Below are 15,415 nucleotides of genomic sequence, written 5' to 3' on the forward strand. Positions count from 1 at the left end.
GACATATGAGAAATTTCCCCTCAACCATGGAAAAGCGAAGCTGGACCGTCTATGAGCAAATGACAGGATTATAAAAGCGACTAAGGAACCTTCCTGGGAAGATAAAGCCAGACCGTAAGAAAGAAGAAATGGTATCAAAAAAAGCTATTATCAGTGTGTTACAATGGAGTTTTTTTCTAAATCATGTACAAAAAAATAAAAAATGAGATGTTACATAAAAATACATTCTTTTGACCATCTTTCAACAGTTTCTGCTAATAATCTTCCATAGTTGCTGGCAGAGTAACTCATGCCATTGAACAAGTCTGACAAGGCTCCATTTCAGAAAAGAATAAAAGCTTCTTAATGTGACAAGTTTGCCCTGCTGGCGGCAGGTCCTGGAGCAGGTACCGCCTTTCCCATCCACAGCGTCTGAAGTGCAGACGCATCAAGCTGGGTCCGGGGACCAACACCACTAACAGGCTTAGGCAGAGAAAACGGAACAGAGTGCAGAAAGCAGCCAGTGGGTACTGTAGGCAACAGAAGAAACCGGGAAACGGGTGCCAAGTGCCCCTAAGAATTCATCAGAAGAACAGAGCAAAACAGCCATCAAATGCACAGTAAAAGCCAACCTGACTGCAGAGAAGGAACACGAAGTGCAAGGCTAAAAGAATCCTTATGTACCAAGTAAGGTGGATGAGCAGAAAGTCCTACTCCAGAGAACCGTTGAGCAACAGAGAAAAACAGTCTACTATCTGTCTGAATCTTTAAGTTCTGTGTAAAAGCATTCTTAGTTACTTGTCTAACTACTGAAACAAAACACCAAGGCAGGTTAAGGAAGCTGGGGGTGGGATGGGGGCGTTGACTCACACTTCAGGCATACATCATAGCGGAAATGTCATGCTGGCTGGAGCATGGACAGCTGGGAAACTGAGATATGAATGCTGGTGTTCATTTCATTTTTCACCCTTTCCTTCACCTGGGACACCAGTCCGTGGTGCTCTCCACAGCCACGAGGGGCCTTATGACATCAGATGCCACAGCTGCTGGTGGGGCTGCTGTGACGGAGGTTTTTGTTTTGTTTTTGTTTTTACTGTGATTATATGAGTTTTTCTGGAAAGAAGAAAATGAAAAAGTATCTCCTGGCAGCAGGAATACAAACCATGAAACAAGATGACATGGGTAGAAACCGGTACTCAGTTCAGACAAATGTCAATGATTTAAACCTCAAATTAATAACAAAAATATCAAAGACCAAATTATAAAGTAAATTCTAAGCAGATGATTCTCGTTGACACATGCACGTACACACACATCACTGAAAATGATGCTGAGATTCTAATATATACGTATTAACTGTTTTATATAAGCAGAGACAAAATAAAGACAGAAACAGTGTATGGTGGAAAGAACTCCCTGATAATGATCCAGAACTTAGCTGCTTGTACCGTTGAGCTGACAATAGCAGTGAGAGCAGACCCGACAGCAGGGAGTACTGCCCAGCTGTGGCTTCCTGAAGTAGGGGCTGTGTGAACCGAAGAGCCCCTCCCTGACTGGACACGTGAGGCACAAGAGAAGCGGCTCTCGGGGCTGGACCAGTCTGATAACTGGGGAAGTCAGCTGTGGGCTTTGGCCACCCGTTGACAAACATAACAGACCTGTAATGAAAATCAGTGGGTACAATGATAAGCAAGTTTCAAACGAGGAGTTTCAAAATCAAAATCCGACTAACACTTACACACTCCATCGACGACAATAATCTCAGCATCATACAGGGCCAGATTTGCCCCGTGCATTTTGGAATGAGAAAAGGCTTCAGCTTGTGTGATATCGGAAGCCTCCACGCTTCCCTGGAGTCTGCCAAAAGGGGCGGCTAGTCCGATTACCATAGCGATCCCAGCAAGAGGGCCCGGAATCCCAAAAGCTCCCCATGTGGAAAGAGTTCAGCTGGGGGTTTTAGCTCCACTCTGTTGAGAACCAGCTCTAGTGTGACTCTGAGATCACAGAGCCAGAGAAGCCGAGCTCCAGCCTTAAAACATGACCTGCCCACAAGTCCTGAGCGAATGTCAGAAGCAAAAATAGGTAACAGTACCTACAGCGATTCTTACAACATGCCTGGCCTCCGTGCCTCAGTGAAAACTTACCGGGTGTGCTCTCCAAACACCTTGCCCAGATCCTGCGCTTCCGAAGGCTGTTTAGTTCTTGAGTACTGCCTTCTGACATCATGGTCTCTTTACAAACATGCTTTCTAATTCAGCAGTCCTCACCAGGAGTCTGTGTGACTTCGCCCTGGTTTCTTTCTTTTACCTATGATACCTCTGGTCCCATGAGTAGTGAACCGTGCCATTTCCACACCTCCCTGGAAGACTAGCCTTCACAGCCATCCCCAATATTTTCTTTCACCCACTGAGTTACAAGAGACTGAGCAGGGTCCAAGAGTTTGACGTTGGAGAACTTTTCTTCCAAAAGCCAATTGGCTAATTCAAGAACACTGCAGGCCTGAGGCTGTGGGGTTCTATGTTTATTTGCTGAAGGGTAGCTATACGTAGCCTTTCTTTTAGACTCTTGGGATGGCAGAAACTGGTTTACCACTTTTTCACCTAAAAAAAGTGTGTTACAAAGTGACGATTGCTGTATTAACTTTTACTGTATCTTCACATGTTCTCATGGTATCAAATATATCATCCTGAAAAGCATGGCATCTCCACAGGGTCAGAAGGTACCTACCTCCACATGGCTTTGCCCCCTACAGCTAGTTTGGGAACAGTACCGGGTGTGCCTGCGAATGACTTGACTCTTGTCCTGTCTGTCCCTATGAGACTGCTCTGTGGAAGACTCTTTTTTCCTTTTCCCATGATGAAAACTATGGCAACCCCTGTGATTAGCTTGTTTACTGTTTAGACAGATTTGTTAAGGTTGAGTTTGTGCCAGCCATTGTAAAGGTACAATTCAATGCTGATGCTGTTTTCAGCGTATTCAGTCAGTGCTACAGCCATCAGGACAGTCCAGTGTCTAGCCCTTTCTGTGTTATGTGTGTGCGTGTCTGTGTGCATACACCTGTAAGCTATAGCGCACATGTGGAGGTCAGAGGAGAACTTGTCCTTTTCCATCACATCAGTACTAGGGGTTGAACTCAGGTCACTGGGCCTACTGGCAAGCACCTCTACCCACTGAGCCATTATACCAGCCCATGACGATCATTTTTTGAAGATTTTGATGAACTTCCCCCAGGTGCCTTCATTCTGCTTGCAGGAACTCCTGCTCAGTCCTCAGCAGGAGCTGCTGGCTCGTTCTACGGTCACGCACCTTGATGGGCATGCTATATAAGTAGAACCCAACAACTGTCTTTCATGGCAGATGCTTTTACTTAATACAGTGTTAATAAAGCCATTTTTAAGTGGGTTAAAAAGAATCATGGGGATTGCTCTCATCATCAAGAGAAAAGAAAAAGTAAATCTCTCCACAGAATATGTTTGAAGTGATAACATAAAAATGAAGCTGATATTTGCTCACAAGAGTGGTTCATCCTCATTGTAGCATGTATTTGCGTTTTGTCCCCTTTTGTTGCAAAATAGTATCTAATTTTATAGCTATACCCATAGTTTTGCATACATTTGCCAATCCGTAAATGTCTAGGGTCCTTTCCATTTGGGCTGTTATAACGAGGCCAGAGATGTTCGTTTGCAAGTTTTCAAACAGCTCTTTTAATTGTTAATTGGTCTCAAATATAAGATTTGGTTTTCCGAGTATACTCTTGAATTTCCAACTTAGTATCTGTGCAGCACAAGGAGCTGCATTGCTGGAAGGCCCCACAGGTGCTGTACCTCCACTGAGCATCCAGAGAAGCAGACCCAGCAGGCAGCGCACCCTGCAGTACTTAGCTGAGGGAGTTGGACTGTGCAATGGTAGGAGCTGCCAGAGATGGCATTCGGAAGGTCCTGAGTGTGGGCCACCGCTGCTGTCCAAAATGAGGCTTTCTTAGAAGAAAGTACTTAGAAGGTACTGCAGGGTGCGCTGCCTGCTGGGTCTGCTTCTCTGGATGCTCAGTGGAGGTACAGCACCTGTGGGGCCTTCCGGCAATGCAGCTCCTTTGTGACCAAGGTCTTTGGCCTAACAACAAGGTCTGCTGGCAGATTCAGCCAAGCCTCCCAAAACTGTCCCCTGCAAGCTCTTGTCCTTTTCAATCTGTCTCAGCAGTGTTTAATCTTTCTACGTGCGAAGATTCCCGACTTCTAGGTTTGTCTTCACTTCTACCTATGTCCATTTTTGTTATTTGTGTTCTCTGGTAGCCTTGCATCTGCCTTGTCTAGTTGATTGGCAGATGGGACTTAGACTCTCAAGCTAGGGTCTTTTGACCGCAGCAACCTTCTCTGTCTGTCTCACCTATATTATCAGTTCTGCTCATCTTTTGAAGACTTGGCACCTGGTTTCATTGTTGTCTCTTCTGTTGCTCATCTAGTTCTGTTCTTTGTGATCTGCTCTGCAGGTTTGGTACCAGGCTATTCTCTTCTAGAATTTGAGGTTAGGAGCCCAGGCTTGCCTTTAGGCCTCTCTCTCACTTCCTACCAGGCTTTGGTCCCTCCCGATCAATTTAGAATCCTTTTCTCCTTTGACACATGGGTTTTTCAGAATTATGCTGTTTTAAATTGTCTGGATTTTGTCAAGCATCTTCTATTGTGACTCTTTAATTCTCTAATTTAATTCTAGCTCAGATTACAATCTAACTCAGAGAATGGGGTGAGCATTTGGAAAGTCCACACATTCTGCAGTCTTTAGATGAATCTTCTCCAAAAGGCCAGATTGACCCAGAGTTGTTGAAACCTTATATACTCCTGTTGACTTATCTGATTCTTCTGTTGCTCAATGTAAGCAGACCATTAAAATTACCAGTGACACTGTTCAATTGCCATTCTTCTGACTTCAGGTACTTTGAGGTCCAAATGTGGAATGAATACACATTTTAGTTAATAAATCTTTTTGAACTTCTGAGGATTATGAGGTAACCCTTCACTCTTCAATAACTGTGCTTGCTTGATATTGTAGTCACTTAGGTCTCTCAGAGTGTCTTTTCTCACAGTATCTTTTCAGTTTTCTGTTCAATTTTAACTATGTGCATCTTAGAATCTACAGTATACCCATATTACAGCATAATAGCTGTACTTTTTTTCTTCAATTTGACAAACTCCTCCTTCTGAGAAGGATGTTCAGTTAGTTCAGGCAGCTGTAACTACCTACACCATTGTATTAACCATATAAATTTGTTATTTAGTTTCTATTCTTTTTGTAGGTTATTAAAATATTTTTATTATGTGGAAATGTCTAGTAATGCTTTCTATTTTTTTATTCATCTTTTTGTTTTACATCCCAGCCACAGCCTCCCCCCACATCTTTCCCTGCCAGCTACCTCCCCCATTCTTCCCCTGGTTTCTATTTTTCTTAATTGTTGTTGTTCCTTGTCTCTTCCTGTCTATCTTCTTTTGTGTTGAGTGAATGTTTAAATATCTGTCCAAGATGGTAAGTCTTCTTGATCTGCATCTAGACAAAGAAAGTTAAATGTGAATTTTTTAAAGTTTAGTTAATAAAATACTGATAAATTGTACTTCAACAAAATAAATCGTTTTGCTTTGTGGCATTATTGATTGGAAAATGATAAACATGAATTACAGATTCCCCCCCCCCAGTCTGTATTTTCTCCCAAATATTTTCATACAACACACTTAAAAATAAATTTTGTATCTGGACCGTGTAAAAATACTTTAAAGCTCAATCATAAAAAAACCAAAAATCCAATTCGAAAATGAGCAAAAGATATGAGCAGATATTTCACCAAAAGCACACAGTGGGAGTGCCCATGTAGCCAACAGAGAACACAGAGGAAGACAACAGCTGTATGCCACCAGGTATGCCATCAGGACAACTGTATGCCATCAGAACAACTACACTGAAAATGGCGGTGGTGTAAATGTTGGAAGCATAGACAAAATTGCCACTAGGAGATCAGTTTTCCTTTACAAAGCTATGTGTGCATTTGCCAAATATACAGCTAGTTCCGCTACCTTATCCTTACATCAACTTGAACACATTGGCACAGGAGACCACTTCTTAAATAGAACCCCAGCAGCACAGACACTGAGAGAAACAATTAATGAATGGGACCTCCTGAAACTGAAAAGATTTTGTAAACAAAGGACATGGTAAACAAGACAAAATGACAGCCTACAGAATGGGAAAAGACCTTCACTAACCCCACATCAGACAGAGGGCTGATCTCTAAAATATACAAAGAACTCAAGAAATTGGTCATCAAAAAAAAACCAAACAATCCAATTTAAAAAAAAAAATGGAGTACAGACCTAAACAGAGATCTCTAAAAACAGAAATCTAAAATAGCTTAAAAACACTTAAGGAACTGCTCAACATCCCTAGTCATCAGAGAAATGCAAATTAAAGCAACTCTGAGATTCCATTTTACATCTATAAGAATGGCCAAGATCAAAACACTGATGACAACTTATGCTGGAGAGGATGTAAGGGAAAGGAAACACTCCTGCATTACTGGTGGGAGTGCAAGCTGGTACAGTCCCTTTGGATATCAGTGTGGTGATTTCTCGGAAAATTAGGAAACAACCTTCCTCAAGACCCAGGAATACCACTTTTGGGTATATATCCAAAGGATGCCCAATTGTGCCACAAAGACATGTGCTCAACTATGTTCACAGCAGCATTATTTGTCATAGCCAAAACCTGGAAACAATCTAAATGCCCCTCAACTAAGGAATGAATAAGGAAAATGTGGTACATTTACACAGTGGAGTACTACACAGCAGAAAAAAATAACAACCTCTTGAAATTTGTAGGCAAATGGATGGAGTTAGAAAACATCATTTTGAGTGCCGTAACCCAGACCCAGAAGGACAATTATCATATTACTCACTCATAAGTGGTTTTTAAACATAAAATAAAGAAAAACAGCCTACAAACCACAATCCCAGAGAACCTAGACAACAATGAGAACCCTAAGACAGAGATACATGGATCTAATCTACATGGGAAGTAGAAAAAGACAAGATCTCCTGAGTAAATTGGGAGCATGGGGACCATGGAAGAGGATTGAAAGGGAGGGGAGATGAAGGGAAGGAAGCAGAGAAAAATGTATAGCTCAATAAAATCAATATAAAAATAGAAAAAATGTACATCAAAGATTATAGTAGCTCTGTTTGTAATCAGCCCAAAGTAGAAATGATCCGGAGCAAATGTGTAATGAAAAGAACCCAAGTTCTGGAACAGCAAGTCCGGTTTCTGTGCTGTAATAAACACCATGACCAAAACAGCCCAGGGAGGAAAGGGTTTATTTCAGCTTACAGTTAGTTGCACTAATCACCCAGGGAAGTCAGGGCAGGAACTCAAGGCTGGAACCTGGATGCACGAACTGAAGTAGAAGCCATGGAGAAAGTGTACTGCCTTACTTCTCATGGCTTTCTCAGTCTGCTTTCTTATAGAACCAAGGACCCTCTGCGTAGGGCTGGCACAGAGCACAGTGGTCAGGGTCCTCCCACATCAATCACAGTCAAGAAAATGCTCCCGCAGCCATTTCCACAGGCCAATCTGATGGAGCACTTTCTCAACTGAGGTTCCCTCTTCCTAGACAACTCTAGCTTGTGTCGACTTGACCCCAAAAACAAAGGCAAAAGAACAACAACAACAAAGATCACAACTTGGGTGGGTCATGAGTTCGTGCTACTTTGTGGAGAAAAAGGCAGTTTCAAACAGTAGCATATTTTCCTCTGCTCGTGGGCCTGGTCGGCAGAGGGGACAGGCAGAGTCCGCTCTAAGCCTGCTGGGGCTGAGACCACAAGCCGTCCCAGAGCCTTATTGGTTAGACGGCATCTGCTCTGCTTTCTCCCCGTTTTCCCCAACCTCTAGCCTTGACTTTGATGCAGAGAGAAAAAGACAATCTTCGGAAGAAACGTCACCTTCCCATGAAAGCTGAACTGCGGGAGAATACGTGGATTGCGTGAGTTTTCATGTGTGCTATGAATACGTGTTTCATTTTGAACTTTTTATTTTGAACTGATTAGACATTTTACAGGAAGGTTAAAAACTAGTACATCAAGCCTCTTGTATCATACAGGCAGCTTCCCTCCATAATAACACCTTACATAATTCTAGTAATAATATCATGGGAAATCAGCAAGTTGATAGCTTGATGATGTTGTTAACCAGACTATTAATTTTATTTGGTCTTCACTGGTCTTTATATGGCCTTGCATGGGTGCATGTGTGTGCAAGTGTGTGGTTCTGTTTAATTTGATTCGAGCATACCTTTGTATAACCCTGCACAAGCAAAATGTAAGAGTGTTCTGACCCAGCAATAAGCTCCTGTGTGCTGTCCACGTGTGGTCTCCTCACAGTCATGCCTCTCTTCATGCCTTTCTTCAGCTGCCTTTGGGAACCCCTGGTCTCTCCCCTGTGTCTACAGTTCTGTTGTCCCAAGGGTGATATGCAATGAAAACATTTTATATACAACTGCTAGAAAGGCCTCTTTCTCTTCTTCTGTCTCCACTTTATAAGCCCCAATTTATGAATGCTACCAGCCTGACAAATCACTCCTAAGGCAGAGTCTCTTTTAGGGAAATCTGAGGCCACCATCTTCTGTGGCTCCTGTGTTCTCTAGTGGTTGTACCAGAGGTTTGATTGACTTCTAAAGCAGAGGAACTTTCTCTGTGACACAGGCCACCTGAACCCATCACTCACGCAGTAGATAATCATCAAGCTACCTCCTCCAACCCCTGTCTAGGACACCCATGCTTGTAATACTCATAACATCAACAGAACACATTACAGTATCTCAGTGAAGTTGCAGGCATCAGCTGATGGCCACTGAGCTTAGTTTTAAAATCAGAGCCTCACTGAGTGTATGGCTCACTTCGCACACTTGACACACACAAGGCAGCCCCATGGATTCAGCCTCAGTGATCCACTCAATTCAGACTGCAAAACACACTGCCAATCCTGAAAGACTTTCCTGGGCTACCACATCACCACAGTTTAGCAACCAATTAAGTGCATATACAGCCCAATCTCAACTGGACAAGCTTCACATTAAAAATGAGTCGTTTTAGAGTCTGAAGACTTCCATGGGTGTCAGCAGCTTGAGCAACTCTCTGGAAAATGACACATTAACAAACAAAGGGGGGAAACGCTTCAGCAACGATCCAGCAGGAGACTAACAGGCAGGATCCTAAATTGAATGTGTCACATTTGGGCACCAGCAGCCACTTGTGATTAGTGTGAAGCAGGACGCTAACAGGCTAAAGAGCCCACATGAAGCCAGAGTAAGTGGAAAACAAGTAAAGCTGAGCCAAGATGGAAATGAAGACAACTCAATCAGCACAGGCCTCCTACCAGGTCGGCATCTCTCAAATACTCATTATCACGGTGCCCTCAACTTTGCCCCGTGCACCTCCTAGCCCATACACTTACCCTCAGCAGTCCCCTACCCACCATTATACTGAGACATGTCCTCTTGTGCCTGGCTTCCAGCATCAGTTTCCACACTGTGGCCTTGGATCCACCTATTCTCCCCATTTCCTCCTATGTGAAACACCAAATGGAACTGCCAGTGTGTTGATGGCCCCTCATCACTCACATGATGTGGGACTCCCCTCTGTATGCTATGAATATGCTTTATTACCTTTGATTATTAAATAATCTATTTCAGCAAATGGCTTAGAAGAATAAAACTAGGCAGGAAATCCAAACAGAAATATAGAGAGAAAGTAGGTGGAGTCAGAGAGACACCATGTAGCTGCCAAAGGAGAAAGATGCAAGCTGCCAGCCAGAACCTTACCAGTAGGCCACAACCTCATGGTGATTCACAGATTAATAGAAAGGGGTTAATTTAACATGTAAGAGTTATCTAGAAATATGCATAAGCTATTGGTCAAACAGTGTTGTAATTAATATAGTATCTGTGTAATTATTCGGGTAGGAATGATCAGGAAACAAACAAGCAGTCTCAGCCTACAAAATGGCACACCAACACAGTGCAACTACATCCACATAAAACCTGAGAGAGCTTGAGTAAGAATTCGAGATACAGAAGAACAGTGTTTGGCATAGCCACATTTTTTTTCTTTTTTTGGATGGGCTGTTTGCTGGCAGTGAGCAGGGGCACCACGGCTCCTTTAAGAGAGATCTTCCTGATTAAAAAGTAAGGCGGGAGGGCTGAACTAGTAACTGTGGGAGGAATGTAAACCATAAATCCAAAGACAAAATGAATTTTGCATAATCGCTATATTTTGTTTAAGCTCTTTCTGGCAGAGGTGTGATTCACATCTGGGAGTACCATATATATTTAAGGATGTGGAAGAGAATGGTGAGAGTTAGGCCTTTTAAAGTTGTAAAAAGTTACAGGTGAGCAATAGGGGAAGAAAAAATATCAACAGAGTGTTGAGTAAGAGTTGGAGACATTGCTATGCATTCATGCAGCCTTTAGAATTGCCAAGTTCATAAAATTCAAGGTGGGCCTGAGGAAGTATCACAATGTGTAGGTCCAACTCAGACATAAGATAAAACACAGTGAGGTATACTCTTACAGAAAAAAAACAGACATTAAAGGAAAAACTGAAAGAAGTGAGAATATCCCTCAATGTTGACATATTACTTTTATCCATTTATAGCAACACTAAGTAAGTTATAATAAGATACTAAAGACAGAGGGAATGGGAGCATGGATACTGATTCTCACAGCTGGTAAATATTTGAAAATTTAAAATTATGTGAAATGAGGAGTTTTATTTTTAAAAGAATCAGCTACTTCATCAATTGCCCAAATATGAAACAGCCTGCTCATGGAGTTATTAGAAGACATACCCTTCAGTTTTCTCTTCTTAAGTACTTTGCCAAGAAAATACTGTCGGAGGGATGGGGAGCAGAGAAAAATGTAAAGCACAATAAAAATCCATTAAAAAATAGAAAAAAAAAGAGAGAGAGATCTTCCTGGCTCAGCTTTGGCAGTGAATTCTGTGCTGCTTCTTTAGTGGAGGGCTTCCTGTTTCATGCTGGCACGAAAGGCTCTGGCTCTTTTGGGAGGCCAGGCTACAGAGCATTTGAATAGTATTTATGAGCAGAGTGCTATTGGTTAATTGATGGTGAAGTGGACCCACTGTGTCCTTGGAGCTAGGGTGGAGAGCATGGCTCTAGAGCCAGCAGTACACATACCTCTACAATGTTGGACTAGGCAGAGCCAAAAGGCAAAGCACCCTAAGTCCTAGTCATGCCTGCTTAGCATTTTTTAAAAAAGGCTCACCTGGTCAGAAAATGATTACAGACACACAATAAAGACAGATTCAGATTTAAAAAAAAAGTCTGAATGGGTCACAGTGTGTTTAAGAAGTGTACATAGGCTTGAGAGAGAGAATAAAAAGAGTACAGACAGTTATTAAAAAAGTTTTAAAGAATAAAAAAAGTTTTTAAAGAGACAGAGTATAAACAGTCGTAGATTAAAGGAAAAAAGAAAAATATGCCATGTAAAGATAGAAAATATAGAGAGTCTAGATTATGCATATTACTGTGTTTTCTTTGAATTTTTTTTTACTGTGAATGAGCTAAGAATAGAGATATTTCATTGTATGGGCTGCTAAGCTAAACCAACATATATAATTTAAAGGTATCTTGACTTCAAAATTTGGGTCTAAGGATTTGTTGCCTTGGAAAAGAGGTTCTGCTTTTGTTTCCACAGAGGATAGAATGCTGTGGATTACTTACCAGCTAATATTGTTTGGTCAAACAAGACTGCCTGAAGCAATGGCCCAGGTGGTCTAACATCCATGACAGCTTCAGGACTGCTGACTGAGATGGACCTACCACATACATATACCTTGAAAGACCTTATTAACAGTGCTCCCAACCAGCAGGAAGTAGTCTTGAAAACAACACCTAAATTCCCTAAATGATTGTTTATAAATGTTTATTTACATTTAAAGGGGGATATGACATAGAGAGGAATACTTTGCATTGGTATGGATCTTGATCTATTGATAAAGATTTAAGATCAATTTTGTTATATGTTTACTTCTACTCTAGTTTTATTATGTTTATACAGCTCATTTAAAATGTAATATATAATTAAAAGTTATAAATTAATAGATATTCATCTATAATAGTCAAGCTTGTGGTCATGTTAGTTAGGCTTTCTAGATATACAGAAATCTATTTCAAATAGATAGGTATTCTTCAAACCTTTCAAAGGCTTATAGAACATGGAATTTAAAATGCTTTAAGAACTTAGACTTTTCTCAACAATGAGACATGTCTGTTTCTGGCAGCACCAATTACTTCAGGGAGGTTGATGGGCATTGAAGAAACTTGTTATGAAATTTGCCTTCAATGTAACAAGGATAGCCATTTGGGCAAGAAACTGCTCTTGCCTGGACTGCTTGATGGTATGCTATATGAACTGGACATGCAGGACCCACAGAAAAGTGACTGCTGACTATTTCAAAAGATGAGATGGTCCTTCAGGGTTCTTGCTTCACAGAAGAAACTGCCACACATTCTAAAGGATATAGAAGGAAGTGACTGGTAAACTGCCAATAGAGGCAAAACAGTCTTCAAATTTCCTGCTTCATGGAAAAGTCTGCTGGATATATGAGCTGAAGAGACCCAATGTTACAGAAGAACTTTGTGTGACTGTTCAGGCGGTGAGATGTTTCTGTCAATTCCAGAGCTTTGGAAGTTGCTTACAATGCACTTCTTGTTTACTTAGGTAATATTATATCCTTCTGGAGTCTTTGGTGGAGTTGAAGACAAATAGTTATAACTTTCCTTAGTTATAATAAAAGCTAAATTAGATATGAAACTTTTCAGATACAAATAGGTTAAATATTATAAGTATAATTATTGCTTGGTACCTGTTTTGTTGTATGAAATTTTACTGTTTTAAAAGTAAAACCTTTCTTTTTATTTAGACATAAATGGGGAGATGATGTGGTATTCCCCTGTATGCTATGAATATGTTTTATTACCACTGGTTAATAAAGAAGTTGTTTCAGCCAATGACTTAGTAAAGCCAGACAGGAAATTTGAACAGAGATATAGAAAGTAGGCAGAGTCAAAAAGGCACCATGTAGCTACTGAAGGAGACAGATGCTGGATCCTTACCAGTAAGCCATAGCCTTGTTCCAATACATAGATTAATAGAAATGGGTTAATTTAAGATGTAAGGGTTAGCCAATACGAATCTTTAGCTAACAGACTAAATAGTGTTGTAAGTAATACAGTTTCTGTGTTATTGTTCAGGTCTGGGCAGCCAGGAAACAAATGAGCCTCTTCCTACACTCATAGACCAAGACCACTCTGCTTTCATATTAGCTACCAAACTCTAAAGAGCTCTCTGAAGGGACCGAAGACATGGCTTTGTGGTTTAAAGCACTTGCTACTTTTGTAGAGGACCTGGGTTTGGTTTCTATCATATACATGGTAACTGTAATTCTAGTTCCTGTAGATGGAGATTGCCTTTTCATTTCATGGCAACCCAGACCCAATAATCACACAGAAACTATATTAATTACAACACTGTTTGGCCAATGATTTAGGTGTATTTCTAGCTAGCTGCTACATCCTAAACTAACCCATTTCTGTTAATCTATATATCACCATGAGGCTGTGGCTTAGTGGTAAGTTTCCAGCATCTTTTTCCTTCATCAGCTATATGGCGTCTCTCTGACTACACCTTCTCTCCTCCTCTATCTCTGCTTGGATTTCTTGCCTTGCTATATTCTTCCCTGCCATAGGCCAAAGCAGCTTCTTTATTGACCAATGCTAATAAAACATATTCACAACATACAGAGAGGAATCCCACTTCAAGTTTTCATATATCTAGTGTCCTTTTCAGACCTCCATGGGTACTGCACATAAGTACTTATATATGTATGTATGTACATGTGGGCAAAACATTAATACACATAAAAATTAATTTTTAAAAAGAACTCTCAAAAGTCCAATTTGGGATCAGAACAAAATTCATTCCCTCTCTAAGGATGTCCTTCATAGACTCTGCCAAAGACATAAAACTCGAGCACATTTTCATGTTTTTTGGTGTTTTAAATCATGAAAAAAAGAAATATCTCTTCCCTGAAAAGGGCTACAGGGCTTCCAACTTACCCTATTTCTTGCAAGATGCATCATATGCTAACAACATAGGACACAGACATGGTTCCCAGCAACGTGAGTCATCCCTTGCCTTGACTAACAGCACCTGGCTCAGGGTGTCACATCCTGCAGATCAGCAGCAATAGCACAGGAGGCTGCTATCCAAAGCATGCTCACACATTGGCTCTAATACCCTCCTTCTATGGCTTGAGGGGCTCTGAGGACATAACCTCACCCAGTCATGAATGCCTAGTATTAGCATTAATATATGACGAGAGAAAAATAGCAATGTATGGTTGAGTTGTGCCACCCCAACTGATGTGTTCAAAGCCTAGCTCCTCCTATCTATGAGTGTATCTTTATTTTAAATTGACTCTTTGCAGGGTAATCAAGTGAAGGCTCTCCAGTTGAGAAGAGCCTGGACTGTGGGGACCCCAAAGCAAATGACCCGTGCATTAAAATCAAAGGGACTTCGTGACATTAAGACACCTAGAAGACCATGTGAAGACAAAAACAGAACTGAGTGATGCAGCCACAAGCCAGGATGGCCAGAGAAGACGCCTCTCCCTTAGAGCCTTGAAAGGAGCCAACCCTACCAACACCTTGAGTTCCTGAAACTGTGAAAAAGAAAATGCCTATGGTTTTAAGTTGTCAAGTTTGTGGTAATTTGCTGTGGCAGCCATAGGAAACTAGTCACTGCTGTAGAATAAGCTCTTGGAAACAAGGCTAAATCTGAAATTTTTATTCAAGAAATGTAACTATAATGTTAGTTGTGTTATTACACTTGTATAGTGAAATTTGAAAGTTTATATAGTAATAGTCCAAGAAAAATAATTTTTCATTTGATCTGTTCCACATCCACTACAGCAAGAATCTGTGATCTGAATAGGTGGGTACTCACAGTTCTAGTCAGAGTTCTCCCTCAATTTAAATCAGCTTGACATCAGTGACAACAGCAGAATCACCTGGAAGCTAAGACACCTGACGTTACTCGATCCTGATGTTACATGATCCTGACATTACACGATCCTTGACCCTCACTGGCAGAGGAAAGGAAAACAACTGGAGTTGGTCAGCCCACAAGACTGAGTGCCTCAGCAGTCCCGATCTGACACCAGAATCCTGGAGGGTCCCAGAGAGCCACTCAACCCCAGACTACAGTGAAAACTTGGGAACTGGTTCTGATAGTTCGGAGGGGAAAAGCTGGAGCAACAGGACAGATTAACTGGGGGGGGGGGGGGGCAAGAAGGAAGGCCAGGCTAGCAAGGTGATGATCATCCCT

Source organism: Microtus oregoni, unplaced genomic scaffold, assembly GCF_018167655.1.
Source record: "Microtus oregoni isolate MIOR12 unplaced genomic scaffold, Mior012 000017F_ref0000208, whole genome shotgun sequence".
NCBI classification, from domain to species: Eukaryota; Metazoa; Chordata; class Mammalia; order Rodentia; family Cricetidae; genus Microtus; species Microtus oregoni.